This window comes from Mesocricetus auratus, unplaced genomic scaffold, assembly GCF_017639785.1.
Source record: "Mesocricetus auratus isolate SY011 unplaced genomic scaffold, BCM_Maur_2.0 Super-Scaffold_15014, whole genome shotgun sequence".
Taxonomy (NCBI): domain Eukaryota; kingdom Metazoa; phylum Chordata; class Mammalia; order Rodentia; family Cricetidae; genus Mesocricetus; species Mesocricetus auratus.
In genome coordinates this window covers 56,441,126-56,468,803 of record NW_024429186.1, presented here as the reverse complement: position 1 = coordinate 56,468,803, position 27,678 = coordinate 56,441,126, and the positions used below count along the sequence as shown (strand labels likewise).

The 27,678-nt window shown below is 37.4% G+C and overlaps 1 long non-coding RNA gene across 2 annotated transcripts; it reads left to right on the top strand.

The window, feature by feature from the left end:
* The first annotated feature begins 5,736 nt into the window (after positions 1–5,736).
* On the top strand, positions 5,737–21,391 carry LOC121139362. Of its 2 annotated transcripts, XR_005876314.1 has the most exons (5): positions 5,737–5,875; positions 6,021–6,179; positions 18,261–18,348; positions 18,636–18,658; positions 19,062–21,391. It is a non-coding gene; the product is annotated as an uncharacterized LOC121139362 (long non-coding RNA). The 2 variants fall into 2 exon arrangements; XR_005876313.1 differs by lacking the exon at positions 18,261–18,348.
* The last annotated feature ends 6,287 nt before the right edge of the window (positions 21,392–27,678 follow it).

The following is a 27,678-nucleotide window of genomic DNA, read 5'->3' as shown; positions in this document are numbered from 1 at the left end:
TATTGATATACTCAAATCTCTTGCTGTCTCCTGGTGGATGTGTTTTGTTAGGAGCCTCAACAGCAGCATCCCTGTAACGGAACTCATCATTTTTCCCCACTGTCCTCCTCATTCTGTGGATATTCCCCCATTCCACTCTTCCGAGTCATTACTCTAGATATCCCCTATGTGGAAGGGATTGACAATAGGGTGGGAGGCTGGGGGGAAGGGGAGTGCGGGAGGAGGGGAGGGAGAGGGAACTGGGATTGACATGTAAAACAAGCTATTTAAAATTAAAATAAAAAATGATAAAAGGGAAAAAAAAGAATGTCAAACTTCATGATCAAGGCAGTAGGAGTTTTCCACCATATTTCTGTCCTCCTAGTTTTCTATAGCTAAACCTAAACAAAAATTTAATGAACGGTAACTTTTGAATACCTCTTGAACCCCTTGATTTCTCTTCCTTGCCATTGCTTCCATCCTGATTTAGGCCACCCTTGTCTTCACTGACTTAAAAAAGTTACCTCACTGCCATTGTTTCTTACTGCTATCTAGTTCATTCTGTCTCCAGAGCCAGACCCTCCTTTAGACATCACATTTAATTATCTTTCTCTCATGATTAAAACTCCCTAGTGACTTCCATTTGTCTTTACAGTGGTTCTAAACTAAAGAAAGGTAACCTCGAAGCTTGCTAACATCTGCTTATCTCTGTGACAGAAAAAGATGCTTCTGTAGCTCTTTGCTTTCTGTTTTATAAATGTTAGCCTCCTTTCATGTCCTGCTCATAACCCCTTCCTAAACCTATGTTTAAAAATCTATTACTTTTCCAACTCTTTCTCCCCTAGCCCTTTTGAAACTAACACTAAACTATGTGGTAGCTATTGTTTATAAAATTCACTTACCAAACAGAGGTGTGTGATTTAGTTCCGGCAAGGGGCTGTATGAATCTACATGAACAAAACATGCAAGATAGATTGTATAGTTCCTGGAGCATAGATTTATCACTAGGTAGACATGATTCCCCTTTATTTATCTATATCACCAACAGTGTATCTATAATCCAGGATTCCCTCAAACTTGTGATCCTCCTGGCTCAGATGCCTGAGTGCTGGGATCATAGGCATAACCACCACATTGATCCTATGTCACTTCTTTCGATGACAGTTTGTCCTACTATTAAGAAGTCCTTTGATTGGTGTTATTTTTCCACAAATCTGTTCACTATGTTTTTAAATATGGTCATTTTAATGCTGAGTTTGAAAAATAGTAATATATGAATTCATTTACTGATTTTTGGTTTACAAACAAATGCAGACAATGCTTCTATTTACTTCTTATAAAAGATTATCAGTTTACACTTAGAACAACAAACAAACCAACAAAAATCCCACAAAACAAAATGTTCCCAATAGGTTCTTATAGACAGACACAAAGGGGAGAGGGAGAGTCTCTCATTTGGCAAGCTGGAGGAAGGCTTATTTGGTTTTTTAAACATAACCACATGTTGCTGATACTGAAATGACCCTCAGAGTATTTTAGACTAAGACTTCTGAAATGCATGGGAAATGTATTCTTCTGACTAAAGTCTTTTCTTGGGCCTTAAAATGTCATTTTATTCAGTCAAAATATGCATTGGAGAAGTTCAACATGTTTACTGTATAAAGAGTGGTTCTGTTTCACATCATCTGGAATTAGGCAAATTCATAGCTCCAAGGCAGAAGATAAAATTTCCAGATATAAATAGCTATCATTTGCTATTTATATGAATGTGTAAGTTATCATTAGGAGGCAGCATTTAAAGAGAGACATATGAAATGATATTTCTCTCACAGGGATATAGGGAGACTTCAATCATAAAATTACTGCTTGTGCATATGCTTATGTTTAGGTAAAAACCAGAAATGCCATTTTTGTTTCTGATTCAGCTTCTATAGGTACTGACACAGAATTCTTAGAACAAAAGAAATCCTGAGTTTTTCTCTAGACATCCATAAAGCAACAGCTGACAAGGGAAAACAATAGTAAAACTTGGTGTTAGGTTTGTGTTGTAGAACAAAGAATGGCCAGGGAAGCAAGCAGGCTAAACTGCATATCTTCACCTCTCCCTTCTCTCCTCCACATCTAACATTAGTTTCATCCCCAGATCTGTAGTAGACCACCTGCTATGGCCTTGACTTCCCTGCCCCTCCCCACCCCTGTCTCTAGGACATCACACAGTTCTTCTCCAAACTTCCTTTTCCCAGCTCCTTATTTTATCCCAGCCCTCAACAAAAGCTAGAACTTCCAGGGAACACTTGTAGATACCTGATTTTTTTTGTTTTTTTTTCGAGACAGGGTTTCTCTGTATTGTTTTGGAGGCTGTCCTGGAACTCACTCTGTAGACCAGGCTGGCCTCGAACTCACAGAGATCTGCTTGCCTCTGCCTCCTGAGTTCTGGGACTAAAGGTATGTGCCACCACCACCCAGCGATACCTGATTTCTGATAAAGAAGCCAGAAATACTGGAAAAAGGACAGCAAATTCACCAAGTGATGATGGTCAAACTAGAGGGCTGCCTGTAGAAGAATTGAAATAGATCTATACTTATCCACCTGCACAAAGCTCAAGTTGAAGTGGGTCAAACACCTCAACATATAACCAGATGCTCTGAACCTGACAGAAAAGAAAGTGGGGAATAGCTTTGAACTCATTGGCATAGGAAAACACTTTCTGAACAGAGCATCATTAGCCCATGCTCTAAGATCAACAATTAATAAATAGGGCCTCCCGAAGCTAAAAAGCTTCTGCATAGCTAAAGACACAGTCATTCAGAGTGGGAAAAGATTTTTTTTTCAGCTACACATCTGATAGAGGGCTAATGTCCAAAATATATAAAGAACTCAAAATTACAGATATACATATATATAATTATATTTATTTATTACATATAATATGTATATATATGTGTGTGTGTGTGTGTTACATAAAAGTACTCCCTATGCTATTAAAAGAGAAATGTAAACACCATCCCAGCCACAGACCCTTTGATATACAATGTGTCCTGTCTACAAGGTATGCTAGGGAAATGGTGGAACAAAGCTCATGGGAATAACCAACTATATCTGCTTTGACTTAAGGCCTACTCCGTGAGATAGAACTCATACCTGACACTGTTTGGGTGACCTAGAACTTGAGACTAGAAATCCCAGGGACCTAGGGTAAAAATGAATAATGCTATTTAAAACAATTAAACAAATTAAATAATAAAAACTGCTAGCAAAAGAGTCCTAATGATGTTCTGCTCTAGTCATAGATCAGTGCCTTACTCAGCCATCACGAGAGAAGCTAAATCGACATGATCAAAGGTCATATTAACTCACAGACACCGAGGCAGTATGCACTGGATGAACAGGGGTCTGCACCAATGAAAGGAGAAAAGGACACATGCCCCCACCCCTAAACTCAAAACAATCTCCAATTGATAACCACTGGCAAAGGAAAATTTAGTTTTCAACAAGGGAGCCTAACTGGGGAAACAAATTACTCTTATGTGTAGGCTGCATGTATAGCAGTAGATGGCCAACAGGAAAACAAACTCAAAGACATCATTGGAGTTTCTTTTCTCATAATGTCATGTCAGGCATTTTTCTTTACTTAAAAATAATCTGTCTGTCTGTCTACAGTCTATCTATCTATCTATCTATCTATCTATCTATCTATCTATCTATCTATCTATCTAGGTCCTTACAATATTTATGACTCCCAGTTTGTTGTCTTATGGGATTCCTGAGTATGTGGGTGAGTGGGTCTACACTTCCTGTGCCTTTTCTTGTGCTCTTTACCTTTTGGCTGTTTTTGCCTTATTCTGAACTCTTTATTTTATTTTATTATTATCCTTAGAAGTCTGTTTATTTTCTAATCAGAGACAGAAAGGGCATAGGTCTGGATTGGAGAGGGTGTGGGAAGGAACTGGGAGGAGTATATGGAGAGAAAAACCAAGATACATTATGTGAGAAAAAATATTTATTTCTTATAAAAGAAACAAAAGATATCCATGTCCAAATTACCACAGAATTTTCACTCTAGAACCGCCCCCAACTGTTTTATCTTTAAATAATGGTTCTTCCAAGAAAGTCACCGAACAATGAATGTGTTTCACAGATGAAGCTTTGCAAAAAGTACATATGTTTCTGGTTTGTTGAGAAGTGTTATTTTTAGATAAGTTTGGGTGTAAGGGTGGATGCTATCTGGTGAATTCTGGAAGGCAAACTCTTGGCAAAACATTGCAAATTGTTGAAACACATAATAAAAGCAAGGAAAAATATCTGGAAAAAAAGAGAGAAATTTCAGCCCTAAAAAATACAGATTTTTGACCCGCTGGTACAGATGGATGCACACATGTGGGAGAGACATATAAGCACTTCTGAAGTGTATACTCTCCTCACTTTTTTATTTTTTTTGGTTTTTCGAGACAGGGTTTCTCTGTGGCTTTGGAGGCTGTCCTGGAACTCACTTGGTAGTCCAGGCTGGTCTCGTACTCACAGAGATCCGCCTGCCTCTGCCTCCCGAGTGCTGGGATTAAAGGCGTGTGCCACCAACGCCCGGTACTCTCCTCACTTTAAAACACCTTGGAACCAGTGAGCCTGTGACTCTGCAAAACTGCAGAAAACCCTATCAGGAAATGGGCAAGATAAGTAAGAAGCTCGAAGTTTAAGATGAAACCTTGTGGCATGTGATGTGGCAGCCTCAGGCCTGATCATGTGGGTCTACTCTTTTGTGATAGTGACATATGACTCTCTAAGCCACTCTTCTTTTGGGTGGCCATGGTAGTCTCTGTTCCATGTGGATATTTGAGCAGGCATCCTTCTCTGCTAATGAGCACTGGGTTCTCCCGGTGTGTAAATTAAGCTCTTTTGGAATCCACTAGCAGGCCACAAGGGTGTCGTGCAGTGCACTGAAGTAGTAATTTACTAAATGGGACCCTCATGGCCTAAGAGAGTTCATTTAGTTTCCCAAATGCCTACCTTAACCAGGCAATGGTTTATGGTCTGGAGAACCTAATGAGTGTTCAATTATACTATTACATTTAGAAAAGGAGACTCATACATCCCTGGAAATTTTGGGTGTGCTGTAATGCTTTAGTCAAACTCAGGTTATTTTTAGTTCTGACTCCTTGGCTTCCACTGGGCAGTCTAAACAATCTTCCCTACCCAAGTTAAGGATTCTATTGGTTTTTAGCTTCCATGATGCTGTAAATTTGACTTCATTTGGAGGAATGATTGTCAGGAAATGTGATGAACATTTAAAGTCATCTGCCACTTGATCACACCTGTTATTGTTCAAATGCATTTTCAGGAATGACTTTTCTACCTTAACACCTGAGTGTGACTGCTTTGCAATGCTCATAGCACAGTGTCCACTGTGGAGACACTCTGCTTTTGTCTAGCAGTGACAGCTATTATTTTCAACTTCTGAAAGACTGTATGCTGGCTCATTGTACCCCCAAAATTTAAAAGCATAGCTAAAACTTTAAAAAAAATTACTGAAAATAGCTTAAGAGTATACTAAGAGTTTTACATGGCTTGTGGGCCTTTGGAGTATAAGACAGCTGGCTAGTATTTTCCATGCAGTACCTAGAGATGGCCAAGGTGCTGTCATTTCTCTATTCTCTAGGTGGCAGTTTAGCTCTACCTTAAAACATTGCCCTTTTGGTATTTTTCTCACTGACATTTCATTTTAAAACTGGTGCCGTAATGCACAACAACATGTAAAATGAACACAGCCAAACACGAGCTGCCCGCCTTTAATGTCTTGACAAGGCTTTTCATGTAGCTTTGCCAGGCTGCTGATTTTAATAGAAGGACTCGGATATAACAGCGTTTTAAAAAGTGCTCTTATTGCCATTTCCTCACATGAAGGTCAATGGCTCTTTTTTATGATCAGGCTTCAGTTGCAGAGCAGCAGAACTGTTCTGGGTTCTGAACATTATTTGCATGTATTGAGCCGATTGTCATGCTACTTAGTTACATCTGAGATGTGTTTACTTCCTCCACTCTATTACAGTTCCCTGAGCAGCTGGTCTGAATGTCACAGTACCCTCATCTGTTCCGTGAGAGCCCAAGTGCCTCCTTGAGAACTATGAAAATAGCAGCTGAGAACAAGAGGAAGAAGCTGCTCAAGTTTTTACAGCACTAGCTCCAAGTGGAATGATTGCACCCTCGGGTAAACATTTTATCATTATTCTTTTATCAGAATGTATAATCTGTCTCTGTCTCTCTCTGTCTCTGTCTGTCTCTCTGTCGCTGTCTCTGTCTGTCTGTCTGTCTGTCTGTCTGTCTGTCTGTCTGTCTGTCTCTTTCTCTCTCTCAGTGTGTGCCACAGTGTAGGACTGGAGGTCGAAAGAAAACTTGCAGGAATCACCTCTCTTCTTCCACCATGAGGTCCCAAGGATTGAACTCAGGTTGTTCGGTATGGCTCCTTTATCCATGGAGCCCTTTCACTGGCTCTGACAATTTTGATTATTGAAACTGGTGACAGAGTAATGTTGTTATCAGCATCTAGAGTATCAACAGAGCCAAAGGATACTGTCAAGAACCCTCTTGTGCAAAGGACAGTTTTCCACAACAATAATGTGTCCAGCACAAATGTTAAGAGTCCTGAAGGAAAGATATCTGATGGTAGAGAAAAGAGCCTCAAGAGCATGAGTATGGAGAACAAAGCCAAGTTTACTAGCTAACACAAAAATGCATATTTAAGTAGGTTATCGAAGGTTATAAATATCATTACACCCTTTCCAGAAAAAATTCCTTCAGGAAAAAAAAAACCTTGCTTTTGACTAATTCAGTGACAGATTTCTCATGAAATGATTACTCTTTCAAGATGCTCCACCTGCTTTCACATAAAAAGATAGGCTGTGTCCTTGAATTTTATTTTCTTAATTAAAATCATTGCTCAACTCTTATTTTGCATATCTACAAACTCAGGAAACCTCTTTATGAAAACCACTGTTTACCAAATACACAGAGTTAGTCTGCACAGCTGTCAAGGGCTGTCTGTGGGTTTCTTGTCTTTCTATTTTTGAGTCAGTTTTATTAAAACAGGTTTGAGGAGTCTCAAGTTTATCAGTCATTTTGAGTATGGAATGTATTAATTAAAATTATTGAAAAATCAAGATTTGATTGTATTAAAGTTCCTGAAGGATTTAGTAAAAGAAGTTACTTAATTTATCATTGCCAGGAGGCTGTGAAACAATGACAAACTTGTTTAGTATCCTGAGACTGTGCTGCAGGCTTAATTCATCATCGTGTTCTGCCTGAGGATTCATTGTGGGACATAATTAAGAGTACTCACTATATATGGATTCGTCAGGTACTCTGACATTTAATAAGCTGATATGGTAAGATTTCTCGGTTACCTTTTGTTCTCCTTTGATCAATTATCTTTCAAATGACATCTTATTTTAAGCCCTTGTTCATAAGATGGATTACATTTCAGTAACTTTTGTTGTAAGGAAGGAACCTGCAGCAGCCCCAAGGCGCCATTGGAGGAGCTCAGCCATCTAGTGAATAGAGTATGAAACCTCTGGAGTAGGCTTGACAGGTTTGCTTCAGTCTCTGCATTTTAATTCTTAGGTGTCTACATGTTCATCTTGCAGTGCAGGGGATTGCTTCTCCTTTGACCTCAGATCCTTTCTATTGAGAATCTGCTTTCTTTCCATCAGTTTTTAAACAAAAAATAAAAAAATCCATTGTGTGTGTTACTTTTGTGTATAAGTATTTGCTTGCACTTCTCTGTGCACCATGTACATGCCTGGTGCTCATGGATGCCAGACAAGTGACAGATACCTGGAAGAAGGCAGGTGTGAGCCGCTGAATAGGTGCTAGGAATTGAACCAGGGTTCTCTGGAAGAGTAGTCGGTCGCCTCAACCACTGAGATAGCTCGCCAGCCTACCAGCAGACTTCTTGATGCTTTGTTTTCTATACATCTTGTTTCCACTTCCCATTTTATTCCAATTGCTAAAATAGCTTACCTCTTCTACACTTGCTATTCTCTGATCACTGTTTTTGACATTAACACTGGTTCTATATCAGAAGCCTGCTGGACTCTCAGTGTCTTCTGTTTCTCAATAAATGATGATAGAGTCATCATCCTCCCTTGTTGAAACCCTCCCCTACCCATTCTCCTTTCTTCACTCAATGCTTCTCATCTCTTTCCCTTTGAGTGATGGAACTTCAGGAAATGAGCTTCCCCATGTGTTGGGGAAGTCCTGTGCATTTGTCAATAAAGCACTGTCTGGCCAATAGGGAATCTAGATAGGAGGGACTAGGAGTTCAGAAGGACTCTGGGTAGGAGAAATACAAGAGAGTCGAAATGTAACCGCCATGGGGTAGGAAGCCCGGAACTATTCTCTGGTAAGAGAAATACTTAGATTAACAATTATGGGGTAATTACTTAAGTCAGAGCTAGCCAGTAAGAAACAAGCAAGGCCAACAGCTTCATAATTAATATAGCCTCCTGTGTGTTTATTTGGGACTGCTGCGGCTCTGGAACCAGGCTGGCGGGAAGGCTTCTCTCAAGGAAAAAGCTTCTCTTAACACCCATGCTTCTCTTTGAGCACTCTAGGTTGTCTTCTTCACACTGATGGGTTTATTGTCTACACATTTGATAACCATATTTTATACCATCAGGCTGGCCCTCTTCTCCAGATCTGTCCACTACTCATATCCCAGCAAAACTCCTTGGATATCTACTTTTCTCATCTGGTTTATTGCTTCTCAGTAGATAGCCTGACTAGTCAGATTGGTTATAATGAAAACCTGGGCAGCTGTCCTTCAGTCTCCACTTTTTCTAACTCTCCCTGTCTCCCAGAAGAGACTGCAATCTGCATTTACTCCAGGCTTCAAATATTTCCATACATGTCGGTTTCTTCTGTGACCATATCTAGCCGAGTTTCCATTCCTTTCAAGAGTTATCCATTTTTACTATTGTCTTGCCTCCATCCATATCTCTTTTGATGTGTCCGGTCAAAACGTTAAGGAAGATTTTTTAGGTGACAAATCCATTATAGCAGATCATAGCAGATAAGTATTCAAGTGTTAAATGATACCAATTTGATTATATGTATTTTCTGTTTACAATTCTCACATGGAACACTATTACATTTAGACCACAAATCCCATGTCATGCCCTTGGACCTGTCTGTTTCCCCAATGTCATTTTCGCCATGTACCTTCTTTCTCATTGATACATTATGATATTACATTAATACATTGTGGAGTTTGGAGAGGTCATTTTTTTCACCTGTGGAGCATTTACCTTACTTTTTTTTTTGGAATCACCCTTCCAGCTCTTTTTATGTATACTCTTTTGTTTTACAGGTATTATATTAAAAAGTTATAAAAATAATGACCCAAATTTCCCAAATTTGCATTTACTTTTAAGTATTTTTTAGTCTTGTCTATTTGCTGTTTACCTTTTGTCTTCTGTCTCAATAGAATTTAGGTTTCATGATGACATGGTTTTTCTTCTGCTTTCCTGAATGTTCTGGATACTCCACATGTACTTGAGAGTTGTAAGCTCTAATAAATGCTTTTCTTCCCAAGTTGCTTTTGCTTTTGGTGTTTTATCAGTTGTAGCAACCCTAATGAAGACATTGATTCTAAAACAACTTCATATGCTACATTTTGAGCTTTATGTTTTAAAAGCAACTCTAACCTGCTGTCATGATTTTAATATTTTCTCTGGGACGTCTTATTTGTCTTTAGTTACAAGACAATGAATTCAAATGAGAAATACGGAGGAATAATGCCTGGAACTGAGCCAATATTAACTAGTTGACTTTCAGGGACTGAAAAACATCTTAGCAATTTACTTTTGTTCATCACACTGTTAGGATAGGTTCATTGTCTATATGCAGCTGAAGGAGAGCTGTATTCCTAGAGGTTGATTATATTCTATCATCAAAAATAATCCACACAAAATTTTATTATGTTATCTAAGACTCAGTAAAAAACCAAAACACCAACACCAACAATAAAAGCAATCCCACACAAAACAACATCAAAAGACCCACCTACATTTAATTACATGTCATTTGAGAGCTGTGGTTTCTACTTGAGGGTATTTCCCAGAAAATATAAACATGTAATGTTTCTTCTTTTAGAAAATGTAGAATTGCAGACTCATTTTGATTTTATTTATGTGCCTTGCTCATATTTTCAATGTTATTCTCATTTGGACACTTGGCTCATATTTTTTGCCCTAGAGCTCTTGATATTCTCTTTATTTTGGTTTTTGGTTTTCTTTATGTTATCCATTTTTAGTTTTATCACTTATACATACTTTTCCTTTTCTAGTATTCCAAGAGTTAAAGAGGGCATTCCATGCTATCCATATGAAGGATACTGTACCTCATTTTCCACTTTACTTTTATACTGGATATAATTTGGCCTTAGTGTTTATATTGGTTAACTTTCTGTTACTATGGCAGAGTACCAGAGGCAACTGAGTCAAAATGAGAAAAAGGATTGTTTTGGTTTCGGTTTCTTCTCAAGATAAAATAGTCCCAGGTCTTTGGGTGTCAGTGATGTCAGCAGTCATGGCAAGATCATGTTACAGTACGAATTAGTGATCTTGTAAGTGAGAAGTAGAGAACAGAAGACCTCTTTGGCAGTACTCTGAATGACTGAAGGACTTTTCACAAGGTCTCACCCAAGGTGTGCTTTTCAATTCTTTAGCTGAACCATCTTGGGGATCAAACCTTTGGTGTGTGAACCTTCGGGGTTGCTCATCTAAACCACAGCACATTGTATTATTTCTAGTGCAGGAGGAGTATCATTTGGCATTCATAAATACATTTATGTCTGCTCTCTTCCTACAGTTTTATTTTTGTCTTCCTTACTTTGCCTCATGACATTTTGAATTTATCTCCAGTTGCCTTTAGAGGCCCTTGCCGTGCAAGCTCTACTGTGAAGTGCTAAGCTCTATTTATTTCCTATGGCGCCAAGAGATTACTTTCAACTTAGTGGCAAATGCCCAACCTGGAGACCTTTAGTTCTGGAAGTCCAGGGTTGAAATGGGTTTCATAGAGACATGGACTAGCCAGTGGTGACTTCTGGAGGTTCCACAAGAGGGCGTGTTTCCCTGCCCTGCCCATCTGCTGCAGATTAAATGTGCTCTTTGTTTTGGTTTCTTCTTTTGTGTATCACATAGACATATCAATCTTCTTCCCTCTTGTACTTCTAACTTTTAACCCTAGGGTTTGAATGTAGGGCCTTGTGCATGTCAGGCAAGCAAGCACTCAACCAACTGAGCAGTCTTCCCAGCTCTTCTTGATAATGAAGAACTCTTGTGACAAGCTTGAACTCATCTGGATAAACGAGAATGGATTTCTCTATTGGAAAGTCAACCGTTCATTAGCCTTAATTCTACTTGTAATTTTAATTACCCTTTGCAACTAACAGAAGGAATGACACTATGTTCTGGTGAGAAGGATGCAGATGTCTTTGAGGCATAGTAGTTGTTATTCTGCATCCTTCACTCAGTTGGGTACTGCAGCTACATTATAATTGGGCTGCAGTTGTAGCCTTCCCTATTCTCCATTTGCCTAATGTCTGCAGACTGAATGAATATATGAAAACAGTTTCGACTGTTTTCATTAAAGCATAATTAAAATAACTTTGATATATAAGTAATTTTAGAAAAATAGATCAATATTAATTACCCTTCTCCTTTTATTTAAATTATTTGTATCAGATCCATTTTCTTTCTTTTCTCCTTTTCTTGTAATATGTAGTTATTCCACACTGTAAGAGACATAAGATCTCCATAGATCACTTTCAAAACTAAAGCTACTTTTTGGAAACAGTTTTGTTACTAATGGTTTTGTTTTTATGCACAATATATTACCACTTTTTGTGACTTGTTATGACGTTCACAAAACTCCTTATTATTTAGTTTTAATAGAATTCTGTACAGTTCTCAGCCCTGCTGAAGCCTTTCTGTGTTTTAAAACATGCCACTCCTCTGCTCCCTTCTCTTTTAAATGCAAAGGTCCTGGCAACATCTTGAGTGGCAAACATTTGGTCTGAAAGCATGCAGATGGTCATCACTAATTAAAACTGTACACTTGCCAATGTCTTGATTTGACTTTCAATATTTAATATACATTCACAGGTAGTAAGTTTGCTATTTATGCTCTATTAATGATATTCATCTTACTTCTTAGGTATAATGTTACAGGCTTAAGAACAGCAGTATTTTCATATGTGGGATGTTCTTTTTTTTGTTTTTTTGTTTTTTGTTTTTTTTGACTTCCCTGAAACAAATCAAGACCAGACCTACATGGAACTGTGGGCTCCTGTCAGGAACAAAGTCTTGGGAATTTCAAGTAAGGAATACTTTTCCTCCAAGTTTAACTTCTGCATAGAGGAAGGATATCGTTGAATATTAAATTTCAAGTATTGTGCTCTGTCTGCTCAGAATGAAGCAATTCTGCCACACAATCAATGAAGTCAAGCAGAGCACAAATTCAGTCAGTACACATTAACCATTTCCAAATTGTTAAGTGGTCACTGTCACTAGGAGTGTGCTCTCTAGTCACAGTGCTGGCAGATAATGAGGCCCTGCATTTTTAGGTTTTGTGGATACATGAGCTCTAAGATCTAGCCTATCACCATGAGCAACTCCTCATATTGGCCTCTCAAATGCGTGCTCTGACACAGCCAGTCAGGTCATTTCTTTCTTCTGTGTGCAGGGACAGGGTTAGTGTTTCTCCATAAATTAAATGTAGATATTTGCATTTTTTCCTCGATTCCAGTTTTTTGAGTTGATTGTATAAAATGAGTGAGAAATTTGAGAAGGCAACTAGGAGTAATGATACTGGAAGGACCACTGGAAAAAAATGAAAGTGTTCAATGTCCCAAATGTCAGAGGAGGCTTTATCTGAAAGTGGTGAAAAGGTGCCAGCAGCCTGTCATTTGCAACTGGTTCATATGCAAAATGCGGTACAGTTGAGCAGCTACATAAACTGAGCAGCAGAATCTCAAGCTTTTGTTTTGATACGTCTGTGGCATGCAGAACAGAGCTGGTAGGTGCAGCTCTTTAACTTGAAATAATGAGAGAACTTTTTGCTTTCTGAATTAGTTAGGAAGTTGACACTAAAACCGCCCCAAGGCATGGACTATGAATCCAAGTGTAGCCACAGAGATCTGCCTTTCATTTAAGTGTTTAGTAAATAATCTTCCCAACTGGAGCTGGGCGTGTAAAAGTTCACACCTCTGACACACCAAAAGAGAGAAAGAGATCAGGAACATTGGGTTTAAAAAACATGAAATATTATTTTTGACTTGTGTTTTCTGACAGATGAGGAAAAGTCCCATTTAAACAATATTTCTATCTGAATAAGACAACTACTTTTTGGAGGTTAAAAATAGTATTTGGAAAGTCAGAAATGGTTTGGTTCTCTCCAAGGTTCAGTGGATACCATGGAAGAAGGATGGACCAATAGTTCACCAGGGTAAGGCTAGATGACCTTTGATTGCCAATGGAATCAATGAAAGAAGAGTAATTCTAGTTTTTACTTTTCATATCCCAAGTATTTTGATATGCATAAGGAAATAGGGTTTGTTATCATTATTAGAGAATGATTTCATAAGAATGTTTTTAAAATTTTTTTCATATATTACATACTGACCACAGTTTCCCCTACCTCTTCTCCTCTTAGTTCCTACTCCCCACTACCAACCCACTCTACTCCTCCTCATTTCTCTTCATGAAAAGGAAAGATGTCCAGGGATATCAACCAAGCATGGCATATCAAATTACAATAAGACCAGGCACCTCCCTTCCTACTGAGGCTGTATGAGGCAATCCAGTAGGAGGAAAATGGTCCCCAAAGCAGTCAAAAAATCAGGGACAACCTTCATTCCCACTGTTAGGAGTATCATAAGAATACCAACCAACACAACCATAACATATATGCAGAGGGCCTAGGTCAGACCCATGTACACTCTCTGTCGGTGCAGTCTCTCTGAGCACTTGTGAGAGTCCAGGTTAGTTGATTCTGTGGGTTTTCTTATGGTGTCCTTGGCCTCTCTGTTTCCTACAATCTTTCCTCCCTCTTCTTCCTCAGGATTCCCTGAGCTCTTCCTAATGTTTGGCTGTGGGTCTCTGCATCAATTGCTGGATGAATCTCTGATGATGATTCTGTGAGGCTCCTGTTCCAGCATATCTTGCTGGCAGAACAACCTCTAGGTGGAAGGTTTTGTGGCTGGGTTGGTGTTCACTGGAAGATGTGCCTGGTTAGAGGAGATGGCCAGTTCAGTTTCCTTATCTCCTATTGCTAGGAGTCTTATCTAAGGTCACCCTCATAATTCCTGTGAGTTTCTACTGCATTAGTTTCTAGCTCATCCCCAAGTCCCCCTGCCCCCATTCTAGCAGTTTCTCCCAATACTCTCTCCCTATATCCTCATCCTTCTGCCCATACATCCTGTTCCTGTTCCTCCTCCCTGCCCCAGTCCTGCCCTTCATGTCTATCCTATTTCTCCCTAGGGAGATTATGTATTTCCCCCTTGAGCCCTCCTTGCTACTAAGACTCTCTGGGTAGGTCTGTGGATTGTAGCTTGATTACCCTTTACTTTACAGCTAATATCCATAAATAAATGAATACATACTATGTTTGTCTTTCTGGGTCTGGATTACCTCACTCAGGATGACTTTTTCTAGTTCCATATATTTTTCGGCATATTTCATGAATTTTTAAAAATCTGAGCGATACACAATTGTGTAAATGCACCACATTTTGTTTATCCATTCTTCAGTTGAGGGACATCTAGGTTGTTTCCAGTTTCTGGCTATTATGAATAATGCTGCTATGAATACAGTTAAGCAACTGTCTTTGAGGTAGGATGGAGTGTCTTTGGGTGTATGTCCAGGAGTGATATAGCTGAATCTTGAAGTGGATTGATTTTCACCTTTCTGAGAAACCACCATATTGATTTCTAAAGTGGCTATGTGAGTTTGCACTCCCAGCAGCAATGGAGGAGTGTTACTCTTGGCCTACATTCTTAACAGTATAAGATGCTGTTTGTATTTTTGATCTTAGCCATTTCACAGGTATAAGAGGGAATCTAAAAGTTATTTTAATTTGCATTTCCCTGATGGCCAAGGTTGTTGGACATTTCTTTGAGCTTCTTGACCATTTGAGATTCCTCTGCTGGGAACTCTCTGTTTATATCTGTGCCCCATTTATTAATTGGATTATTTGGTTTGCTGATGTCTAGTTTCTTGAGTTCTTTATATATTTTGGAGATCAGCCCTGTGCCAGATGTGGAGTTGTTGAAAATGTTTTCCCATTCTGTAGACTGCTATTGTGTCCCATTGATTGGTCCCCATGAAGCTTTGCAGTTTCATGAGGTCTCATTTATAAATTGTCTATGTTAGTGCCTATTCTATTGGTGTTCTGTTCAGGAAATTGTCTCCTGCGCCAATGTGTTCAAGAATATTCCCTACCTTCTCTTCTATCAGGTTCAGTGTATCTGGCTTTATTTTGAGCTCTTTGATACACTTGGACTTGAATTTTGTGCAGGATAATAGATATGGGTCTATTTGCATTTTTCTATATGGTGATGTCCGGTTAGATCAGCACAATTTGTTGAAGATGTTTTCCTTTTTCGTTGTATAATTCTGGCTTCTTTATCAAAAATCAGGTGTCTATGGGTTTATGTATTTACACCTGAGTCTTTGATTAGATTTCACTGATCATCTTCTCTGTTTTTCTGCCAATATTATGTGGCTTCTACTACTATAGTTCTGTAATAGAGCCTGAGATCACAGTTGGTGATACTTCTGGAAGTCCTTTTACTGTAGAGTATTGCTTTAGCTATCTTGGTAGTTTTGTTTTTCCATATGATGTCGAGTATTGTTCTTTCAAGATCTGTAAATGGAATTTTGATAGGAATTTTGTTGAATCTGTAGATTGATTTTGATAAGATTGCCATTTTTATTATGTTAATCCACTGATCCATTAGCATGAGAGATCTTTTCATCTTCTGATATCTTCTTCTCTTTCTTTTTTCAAATACTAAAATTCTTGTTATATTGGTCTTTCCCTTCTTTGGTTAGAGTTACCCCAAGATATTTTATATTATTTGTGGCTATTATGAAGGGTATTATTTCCTTGATTTATTTCTCAGTTCATTTGTTTGTTATTTGTATATAGAAGTGCTACTGATTTTTTTTTTGAGTTTATGTTGTATCCAGCCATGTCACTGAAGGTGTTTATTAGCTGTAGGAGTTCCCTGGTAGAATTTTTGGGGCTCTTTATATATACTACCATATCATCTGAAAATAGAGATATTTTGTTTTCTTAATTTATAATTTGCATTACCTTAATCTCTTTTGGCATCTTTTTGTTCTAGCTAGAACTTCAAATACTCTATTGAATAGATATGGAGAGAGTGGACAGCCTTGTCTTGTTTCTGATTTCAGTGGAATTTCTTTGAGCTTCTCTCCATGTAATTTCATGTTGTCTATAGGCTTGCTGTAAATTACCTTTATTATGTTTGTATCCCATATTTACCAATATTTTTATTATGAAGGTGTGTTGGACTTTGTCAAAGATTTTTCAACATCTAATGAGATGATAATGTGTTTTTTTAAATTTCAGTTTGCTTATATGAAGTTTCTGTCTACACGCTATCTTATTGCACTGCTTCTTTTTGTTCTAGAATTTTCATTTGGTCTATTAAGTCACTAGTATGAGATTTCTCTAAATTCTTCATATAGGCACTTAGTTTTATGATCTTTCCTCTTGGCACTGCTTTCATTGTGTTCCATAAATTTGGGTATGTGATTCATTCACTTTCATTGAATTATAAAGAGACTTCAATCTTTTTATTTCTGCCTTGATTGTTTTATTTTATTTATTTATTTATTTATTTTATTTTATTCAATCTTTTTATTTCTGCCTTGATTGTTTGGTAGAGATTGTTTTATTTTCTTTCTTGTTTTATTTCTGCCTTGATTGTTTGGTAGAGATTGTTTTATTTTCTTTCTTGTTTTATTTTCTTTTTTGTTTTATTTCTGCCTTGATTGTTTGGTAGAGATTGTTTGGTTTCTATGAATTTGTAGACTTTCTGTTGTTTTTGTTGTTGTTGTTGTTGAAATCCAGTTTTAATCTGCGGTGGTCAGATACAATACAGGGGGATATTTCAGTTTCCTTATCTTATTAGACTCGCTTTGTGACTGAATATATGGTCAGTTTTGTGGAAAGTTCTGTGAGGTGTTGATAAAAAGGTGTATTCTTTTGTGTTTGAGTAAAAGGTTCTGTAGATATCTATTAGGTCCATTTGAGTCACAACGCCTATTAGCTCCATTTTTTTCAATTTCCTTTTTTTACTAGATGACCTATCCATTGGTGAGAGTGGGATATTTTAGTCTCCCACTATTAATGTGTGGCTTATGCTTTAGTAATGTTTCTTTTACAAATGTGGGTGTTCTTGTGTTTGGGGCATAGATTATCAAAATTGAGATGCCATTTTGGTAGATTTTTTCCTTTGATGAGTATGAAGTATCCTTCCCCATCTCTTTTGATTAATTTCTATTGGAAGTCTATATTATTAGGTATTAGAATATCTACACCAGCTTGCTTCTTGGGTTCATTTTCTTGGAAAAATTTTTCCAACCCTTTATTTTGAGGTAATGTCTATCTTTGATATTGAAGTATGTTTCTTATATGCAGCAGAAGTGTGGACCCCACTTTTGCATCTATTCTGTTAGTATTTTTATTCATGAATTGAGTCTATTCATATTGAGAGATATTAATGGCCAATGATTGTTAATTACTGTTATTTTGTTACTGCTGGTTTTGTGTGTTAGTGTATGCACGTGTATGCAGGTGTCCACAGAGGCTAGAAGGGGTTGTGGGATCCCCTGAAGTGGAGTTAGGGGTGTTTGTAAGCTACATAATATGGATGTTGGGATGTTGGTTATCATACTCTGATTGGCAGGAGTAGTAAGTACTCTTAACTTCTGAACCATCTCTCTAACCCCGGGAACAAATACTTTATAAGGAGAATGCTCTGTGTTGCAGATGGCACGTTGGTGTGGTGAGAGCACCAAGCACACTGTTAAAGAGGAGGAGAGGAGGGAAAAAGTGAACACACTGACTTATAAAGTTGGAGTGTAAGGAGAGTAGAACAAGGAGATGGTACCATGGTACCATGCAGGCAAGCAGTGAAGCAGTGAGCAGCAAGATACATGTGCTCATTGCATATATTTCTGTTTTTTTCTTTGTTTGTTAGTTTGTTTCAATGAGTGAAATGAAAGTATTTCCGAATGCAGATGGGAACAAGAGCTTGAAGATGAGATAGGACGCATAGAAGAATGAAGGTACGACTGTAAAGGAAAAAGACCTCAAGGAAATGGGCACAGGGCACCAAGAGCAGTTGTACTATAGAAGGCACTGTGTTTCTGTAAGATAAATGTGGCTTGGGTGAAAATGGTGTGTGTTGTTGTTAAGAGGAGGTGTGAAAAGCTAAAAAAAGTGTTAGAGATAACTGCTGTAGAAAACAAGAAAGCTGAAGGAGGAGGAAAGAAACCCAACAGTATTAGGCTCCCAGCCTATGTTGAATGCCTGGAACCATGTCACCAATGATTCTTTCTTCTCTTTCTTTCAGAAGTGTCCAAGACCTGAGCTGAGGTGAGCAAATATCAGACATGGTGGCATTTATGGCTGGGTGTGAGTAGACTTCAATGGGAGAAGGCAACTGGGAAACTTGGAAAGGTGGCTATGCAATGGATCAGACATTTGTTCGGAAGTCTTTGTTCTCATCAAAGACTTTCTTTAAAAGAAAAAAATTCTGTCATCTGCTCATATATTTCAAAGTTGAAATAAAAATGTGAATATATGAAACAGTTGCAAAATGTCCTATTGGTTATTTTATTTAATATACCCAAGTTAAATGTAGTTTTATTTAAGTTTTGGAGTATAGATTTAGCTGAATTTATAGTTCTTGCCCTTCAGATAATCAGGCCTCATTGTGAAACTAGTCAACCAAACCAGGGTTACTTTTCACCAGAAAATGTCTGATTTCATTTTACAGTTCACACATCTGCCTCACATCTCGGTTCTAAATCAGGCTAACTGGTGGTTGTATGCCAGCTTGGAAACCATCACAACATTGGATCAAGTCTGAACAAAGGGAAGAACAGGGTGAGAGAAAAAAAGAAGTTTGAACAAGGAACTTGCTGATACCTGCTTTTAAGTCTATACTCAAAGCCAAAGAGGATTTGATAATGCCAGTATATTGAAGCAGTTCATTGTCTTGCTTTTCTTCTTTTCTTTTGTTTTAAAACAAGAAAAGTTTATTGGGAAGTAAGAGGACTATATGTTACATGGGAGGGAACTGGAAAAGGGGCTGCCTAAGACAACATTCCACTGGGAATTGAACCCAGGATTTTCTGTTCAAGAGTCAGGTCCTTTAACCTATTAAGCCTTAGAGATGCCTGGCAGTTGTTAAGTTTCAATTGATTTACTTCAAAATTAGAGATTCTGCATTATGTTTCACTGAAAGTGAAAACATTAAGGTACACTTGTGGCTTGTGTGCCAGTTTGGCACAGTGCAAAGAGTGGGCTTTGGGGCCAAAACCCTTAGGTATGTGTCCATACTGTTCTACTTCCTCACCATTGTTCTCATTTGCAAAATGGAAAAAAAAATCTCCCTTTAGGTAAGCGCTCTAGTGACAAATAGTTGCTTATTTTACTCTACAAGTTTTAATGACTAATGAGTACAAAGTTCACTTATTTTAACATAAAAATTAATCAGTTGGAATGGATAAGATCATGTTTATGAGAGAGATGCCTGTTGTACTCTGCCGTGATACAAGCATAGTAGCTATTGGGTCAAAACACAAGGGAAATTGTAAATATTCAACATTTATTTTTCCTGAGGTTCATAAGGCTCTTTGGTTTTATTTCCTTTCTGCTTTCATAAAAATATACGGTAAAATATAATTTTTGGAAAGTTGGAAATATGAATCTTGTGCAAATATAAATGAGTATTCATCAATATTTTTATCCAAGTCACTTTTAAAGTTAAAGAACCAATATAAGGGTAAAACTATGTCCAAGAGTATTTGAGAAACAAAAGTATATGTGTTTGCTTGCGTGTGTACATATACATGGATCTAGCTATCATCTGTCTATCTATCTATCTATCTATCTATCTATCTATCTATCCATCTATATATCTACCTATAATATATCGGTGTATTACCTTATCTGTCAGTGGCTTTAAAATAATATATTAGAAGGATGTTAAAAAAGGTTTGCTCTATCTTTTCACCTTTGCTTTTAATTGTTAGACATTCTTTTTAAACTCTGGGACCACCCTGGTATTGTACTTAGTGTTGCAAAATCACTTCTTTATGTTTTAAAAACATCTTTGAGACTTTGTAAAATGTAATATGACATGTGCATTATAATACATTCAATTAACACTCTTAAATTTAGAAAGACTTTTGGTAATTTAATTCTGTTGTTCTAAAAATAATATATAGGTCATGAGAAACAAGGAAATAGAGTTAAGATGGAGTTTATAACAATTCTTTTGGGTCATTTGAATTAATCTTAGGAACCATATTTCTAGAACCACTTCCTATATTCAATTTTATAAATTCACAATGTAGGATATCTCTTAAGAGTAAATGAACCGGTACAGGCGATTTTGAAAGGTATTTGTTGAGAAATAGCCATGATTATTAGAAACAACCTTGTAGCTGGGGCAGACATATTACAGCTCTCATTTTAAGGATAAAGAATGTGAATTAGGAAGTGGTTCAGCAGCAGGGCCAGGGCTGTAAATCAGTGCTGCTACCCAGCTCTGATCTATTGGGCCTGACAGAAGGGAGATGCTTGTGGATGCAGCCGCTAGTTTCCAGATGAGTTATGCTCCTGAGGATCATTTGTAGGTTCATTGTTTTGAGCTGGACACATTTCTTTTCATAGATATTGTGAGATGACTAAAGCTTGTATTTCAAGTCCAGCTTGCCAAAACCTTACCCCATCATGTGTCTATACCATAGACATACGGGGCTGTGTCACTGTTAGTTTCTACTGGAGAATTAGAGTTCAAAGTTGTCATTTGAGGTGTATTTTATGCTGTGTCTCCCTCCTCACTTTCCATGGAAGCACTAGGATTGTGGCTCAGTTTCCAACACCTCACAGCTGTAGATGCTCCGCTGGTAGCAGCCAACTGGAGAGAGATGCCCACCATAGTTTTTGGAAGGAGTTTTTAATACAGAATGCAGCACAGCCAGGAACAGGCTTCTCTGAGGGACAGAGATTGGACTTTTGTGGAAGACTGGACCACAGCCTATGGTGTGTTGACAGAAGCAGTCTATAAAATAGTGTGTGTGTGTGTGTGTGTGTGTGTGTGTGCGCGCATGTGTTTGTGTGTGTGTGTGTGTGTGTGTGTGTGTGATGCCATGTGTATGTGTGGGTATGCACTCCTGAAGACCAGAGGTTTTTTTTTATTAAATCCAATGGTAGGCTGTCGGCCAACAAGGCCAGCAATTAGCTTCCTCTCACGTTTGAGTTGTAGGCATGTACAACTATGCCCAGTTTTTTTATATGGCTTCTAAGGATTTGAACTCAGGTCCTCATGCTTTCATCTCTCCAGTCCAGTATGTAACAGATTGATGAATAAAACCCACAGAAACATTTTCAGTTTCAAGGATGAGAATGAACAAAGTTGCCTTTTACTTCGTTCTATTGAATTCAGTTTATTAGAAAAAATGAAGAGGTTAAATCTCCTCATTGGTAAAATAAAATCTAATTTGACTGAAGTGAAAAACTAGGCAGTATCTAAAATACAAAAATATTAAAAATCATACAAGTACCTTTACTAACAGGTAAACATTACTGATGCTAAAACTTCAATCAAAAACCAGTCAAGTTATACAAAGAGCCTAGAAAAGAAAAGAGCCTAGAAATGAGTGTAGGATCTAGGTCTCACTGGTTAATAGGTTCCCTATTCTTTATCATTTTTCTGGGTTAGGTAACATTACAAGCCTTCTCTAATCTTTACATTTTATGCTATGAATCGTTTGTACTACATAGTTTTCCTCTTGGACTATATTAATCTTTTGTCATTTTCCTTCACTTAATATGTAAGAACTTACCATGCTACAATTTTATATTTTAAAAGCTTTTGATATTGTAATATAATTACACTTCTCCTTTACCTTTCCTCCCTCTACACCAATACAGCCCCTCCTCTCCCTTTCACATATTATCATGTTTTTTATTAATTGTTATTGCATGAATTTATGTCTCTCTTTATATATATTCCTAAATATACCCTGCTTATTATGTACAGAGTTCCTCACATGTATTTTTTTAGAAGTGACCTTTTGGGAATAAATAACCAGCTGGTGTGCTTTTCCATGGGGAAGAACACTTCTCCCACTCTCAGCATTCCTTAATTTCCTGTGGTTCTTGCATAGGGTAGAAGCCTCATGGGCTATCCCCAAAGACTTTGGCATGTCTATTGGTGACATACTTGCTTAGCTCATGTCTGGGTAGTAGTAAAGTTGGTGAGGCTTTATGGGTATAGCTTATGACTAGCAAAATCCACGTGACAGCAGCTGTCCTAATCTCTATGAATGCTCACACTCCTTGTGTCTTTTTCTGTTTGGATGGTAATAATGACAATGCTTACTCTACTGAACTAGAGAGATTAATTGAGAGCACACATGAAATAAATTAGCAGCATCACAAGAACATGATATACTAGCAATAAATATCCATCACTATTATCCTTTATTTGTAAGACAAAGCAGGTGAACTAGGTCATCTCCAAGGTAGCTTCTAGGGCTACGTATATAAATCTACAACAGTGAAAATGGTTAGCTGTCCTTATTTGATCCATAATCTAGAAAAAAATATTGAGAACACAGCAGGTTTAAAATGAACAAAAATGAGCTGGGTAATTGCTCTCAATTTAAGCAATATCTGCAGTAATATGAATCAGGAGACTAATATAAATAACATAACCTATAAGAAGTGTATTTTGCATAGTGAAAGACACAATCAAGCCACTAGAATACAGCTGACAGCATTTAAAGCCACCTGTTTTTAACTCGGCTTACACGTTTACTGTGGAAGATGGAAAAATAGCTCAAAACCTTGAAAGGAAATTCTATGCAACACAGAGAACAGTTATCAACTGTCATTCATCTTAGCCTCTACTGAAAATCAACAACTCTTATGCAGAAGCCAAACGTAAATATTTGAAAAAGATGGAGCATGGCAGGCTTATCAAACAGAGTTAGAGCTGTTGACCTGTCAATATTTAGCTCTTGCAAGCCAAGACCTCTATAAGCCCAGCTCAGTACCTTCAAATATTGAGCATAGTGATTTTCCTATGGGGCATTTCAACACTCCATGATTACTTATTTGACCTATGTTTCAACATCCTTCATCTTAAATGTGATATAAAGTTGGAATTCTCTAATCCTAGAATTTAGAGGGGTCAGAGATCTAATCTTTTCTACAAAATATCTAGTGATATTTCAACTTGGCTTAAAGCCTACGGAGTTAGATAAGTGTTAAAAGTATGAGAATTATGTCATATTTCTTATTCCAGGTACTTGGGTTGTGATGTGCCCGTCTCCTTAAATTTAGACTTGTCTTTGAACTGCTTTGGCCAATGAGATTTAAGTGGAAATGATAGGAATTCATTTCAGGCAGAAGAACTTGAGTTTATTTTGATACAAATTATGTTTCCTGCCATGACAGCCCTGGGGACTGTATCTTATGATGGCAGAACCTATGTCATCTTAAATCTCTGAGTGCTACTATGAGGAATTTTTGTGTGTGTTGGGCAGATAGTATAAATAAGAAGCGTTGTCTGACAAAATATTGATAATCGTTTTTTTTCCTTCTTTTTGTTGCTGAAGCACAAACTAGGCTAACTTGATCAATACTTTTCAGGACTTTACTTTTACATAAACCCTGTTTATAGCTGGACAGAAACATTATTTTCATGTTCTGTCTTATATTGAGCTAAGATATCACTTCATATAAAATTTAATCTTTTTTGTGCCATCTGGAGCAGAAGAGAATTGTCACTTTTGTTCATCCACATGACAATCCTTCAAATATCAGAGCATAAATAAGTCCTCTCTTCATAAAGAAACAGTGTGTTTTTCCTGGCACATGGCCTTTTTACTTTTCACCATCATGACTATTCTTTGCACAATTTTTACCTTGTGGTTGTCCCATTAAAACATAATTATTAGAATTAAATAGAAATCTTATAATAAAATCATGCAGCCGAAGAGACCATACTTGCCCCTTGGAAATATGATTGATGATGGATTATGGTTATTTGTTAGAAGCATATTATTTTAGAACATCTTGGGGCTTACACTGTTTCCTTTTTTGTTATTGTTACCGGGAGCAGAGTTTCATGCATGCAATGTATACACTGTACCTTTGAGTTGCACTCCAAAGCCACAGGCCCAACATTTTAAAAGTGGTCCCATCGTTGGGTTTGGCTCATGAAGGTTTTGTATGCATTTATCTTTTAAGAACAATGACATCAGGAAAAAAATATTCATTATATCATGTCTAAGATGCAGTTCATGCAAAACAGGAATTACCAAAGATTTTCAGTGAAACTGTAATAGACAGATACATATCATAGAAAAATAACTCTGAAAAATTAAAATCAATAATTACTAGGTTAAAAAAAGAAACCAGGGAAGGCAAACAATCAACCAATAAGTACAATTGTTTGAGGGTTTGCAGTTATGTCCAATTTGTGGCATATAGCAATAATAGCTAAAAATATGATCTAACACAAGATCATAAACTTACTTAAAACATGAAATTTAATTTTTTTGCCATTTTAAAACTCTACTAGAGTAGTGGTTCTCAACCTTCCTAATGCTGTGACTCCAACTATAAAACTATTTCATTGTTACTTCCTAACTAATTTTGATACTGTTAGGAATCATGATGTAAATATCCGATACTCAAATGGTCTTAGGTGACTGAATAGTTTGAGTGTAATTGGCCCCCATAGGCTCATAGGGAGTTGCATTATTAGGAGGTGTGGCTTTGTTGCAAAAGGTATGGCCTTGTCAGAGAAAGTGTATCATTGTGGAATTTGAGGCCTCCTACATGTTCAAGTCATGACCAGTGTCCCAGACAACTTACTATTTCCTATGGGTTCAAGATGTAGCTCCTTCTACACTCTCAGCTCCTTCTCCCACACCATATCTGCCTGCATGCTGCTATGTCCCTCCATGGTGATAATGGACTAAACCTCTGAAACTGTAAGCAACCAATTAAAAGTTTTCCTTTATAAGAATTGCAGTGTCTTCATGTGGGCACTTAGTGCTAATGAACTTTCCTCTTAGCACTGCTTTCAAAGTGTCCCATAAGTTTGAGTATGTTGTGTCTTCATTCTCATTGAATTCTAGGAAATCTTTAATTTCTTTTTTATTTCTTCTTTGACCCAGGAATGGTGCAATTGTGCATTATTCAATTTCCATGAGTTTGTAGGATTTCTGCAGTTTGTGTTGTTGTTGAATTCTAAATTTAAAGCATGGTGGTCTTACAAGATACATGGAATTATTCCAATTTTTTTTGTACTAGTTGATATTTGCTATGTTGCCAAGTATGTGGTCAATTTTTGACACCACTTCATGATAAAGGTCTTGGAGATGTCAGGAATAGCAGGAACAGACCTAAACATAATAAAAGCTATATATAGCAAACCAACAGCTAACATCAAACTAAATGGAGAGAAACTCAAGGCAATTCCTCTAAAATCAGGAAGAAGACAAAGGTTGTCACCTCTCTGCATACATCTTCATTATTGAATTTCTAGCTAGAGCAATAAGAAAACAAAAGGAGATCAAGGGGATACATATTGGAAAATAAGAAGTCAAACTTTCACTATTTGCAGGTCATATGATAGTTTACATAAGTGACCAAAACTCTACCAGGGAACTCCTACAGCTGATAAACACCTTCAGCAAAGTGAGAAGATACAAGATCAACTAAAAAACATCAGTAGCCCTACTATATACAGATGATAAAAGGACTGAGAAAGAAATCAGAGAAACACCACCCTTTACAATTGCCACAAACAGCATAAAATAACTTGCGGTAACACTAAACAATTAAGTGAAAGACCTGTATCACAAGAACTGTGAGTATTTAAAGAAAGAAATTAAAGGAGATACAAGAAAATCGAAAGATCTCCCACACTCTTGGATAGGTAGGATCAACATAGTAAAAATGGCAATCTTGCCAAACGTTATCTAAAAATTCAATGCAATTCCCATCAAAATCCCAGCACAATTCTTCACAGACCTTGAAAGAACAATTCTCACCTTTATATGGAAAAACAAAAGACCCAGGATAGCCAAAACAACTCTTTTCAATAAACATCAAGAGGCATCACCATCCCTGACTTCAAGCTCAAATATAGAGCTATTGTCCTGAAAACAGCTTGGAATTGGCACAAAAATAGACAGGAAGACAAATGGAGTCAAATTGAACACCCTGGTATTACCTATACAAATTTGGACACCTGATTTTTGACAAAGAAGCTAAAACTATACAATGGAAAAAAGAAAGCATCTTCAACAAATAGTGCTGGCATAACTGGTGCTGGCATGTAGAAGACTGCAGATAGATTCGTGTCTTTCACCATGTACAAAACTTACGTCCAAATGGATCAAAGACCTCAATATCAATCCAGCCACACTGAACCTCTTAGAAGAGAAAGTGGGAGGTACCCTTGAATGAATTGGTACAGGAGACTGCTTTCTGAACATAACACCAGTAACACAGATACTGAGATTGATAATTAATAAATGGGACCTCCTGAAACTGAGAAATTTCTGTAAGGTAAAGGACAGAGTCGACAAGACAAAAAGTCAGTCCACAGAATGGGAAAAGACATTCACTAACTCCATATCTGACAGAGGGTAGATCTCCAAAACTTAGAAAAAAACTCAAGAAGCAAGCCTCTAAATCACAAAATAATCCAATTAAAAAGTGGGATACAGAACTAAATAGAGAATTCTCTTTTTTCTTTTTTTTAAATTTAAATTAGAGACATGTATACTTCAATAGAGGAATCTAAACTGGCTGAGAGATACTTAATAAAGTGTTCAACATCCTTAGCCATTAGGAGTATGCAAATCAAAACAACTGTGAGATACCATCTTATTCCTGTCAGAATGGCTAAAATAAAAAAACAACAAAAACAGTTTTGCTGGAGAGGGTGTTGAGATAGGGGAACAGTCCTTCACTGCTGGTGGTATTGCCAACTCGTACAGCCACTTTCAAAATCAGTATGGAGATTCCTCAGGATAATGGGAATCATTCTCCACAAGATCCAGTAAACCACTCTTAGGCATATACCCAAAAGATGCCCATCCATACAACAAGATGTCTGTTCCACTATGTTTATAGCAGCATTATTTGTAATAGTCAGAACCTGGAAGCAACCTAGGTGCCCCTTAACTGAAGAATGGATAAAAAAAATGTGGTACATCTACATAATGGAGTAGTACTCAGTGGAAAAAAACCAATGGAATCTTGAGATTTACAGGCAAATGGATGAAACTGGAAGAAACCATCCTGAGTGAGCTAAACCAGTCTGATGGGGGAAGTCCTATGTATATGTAAATAAA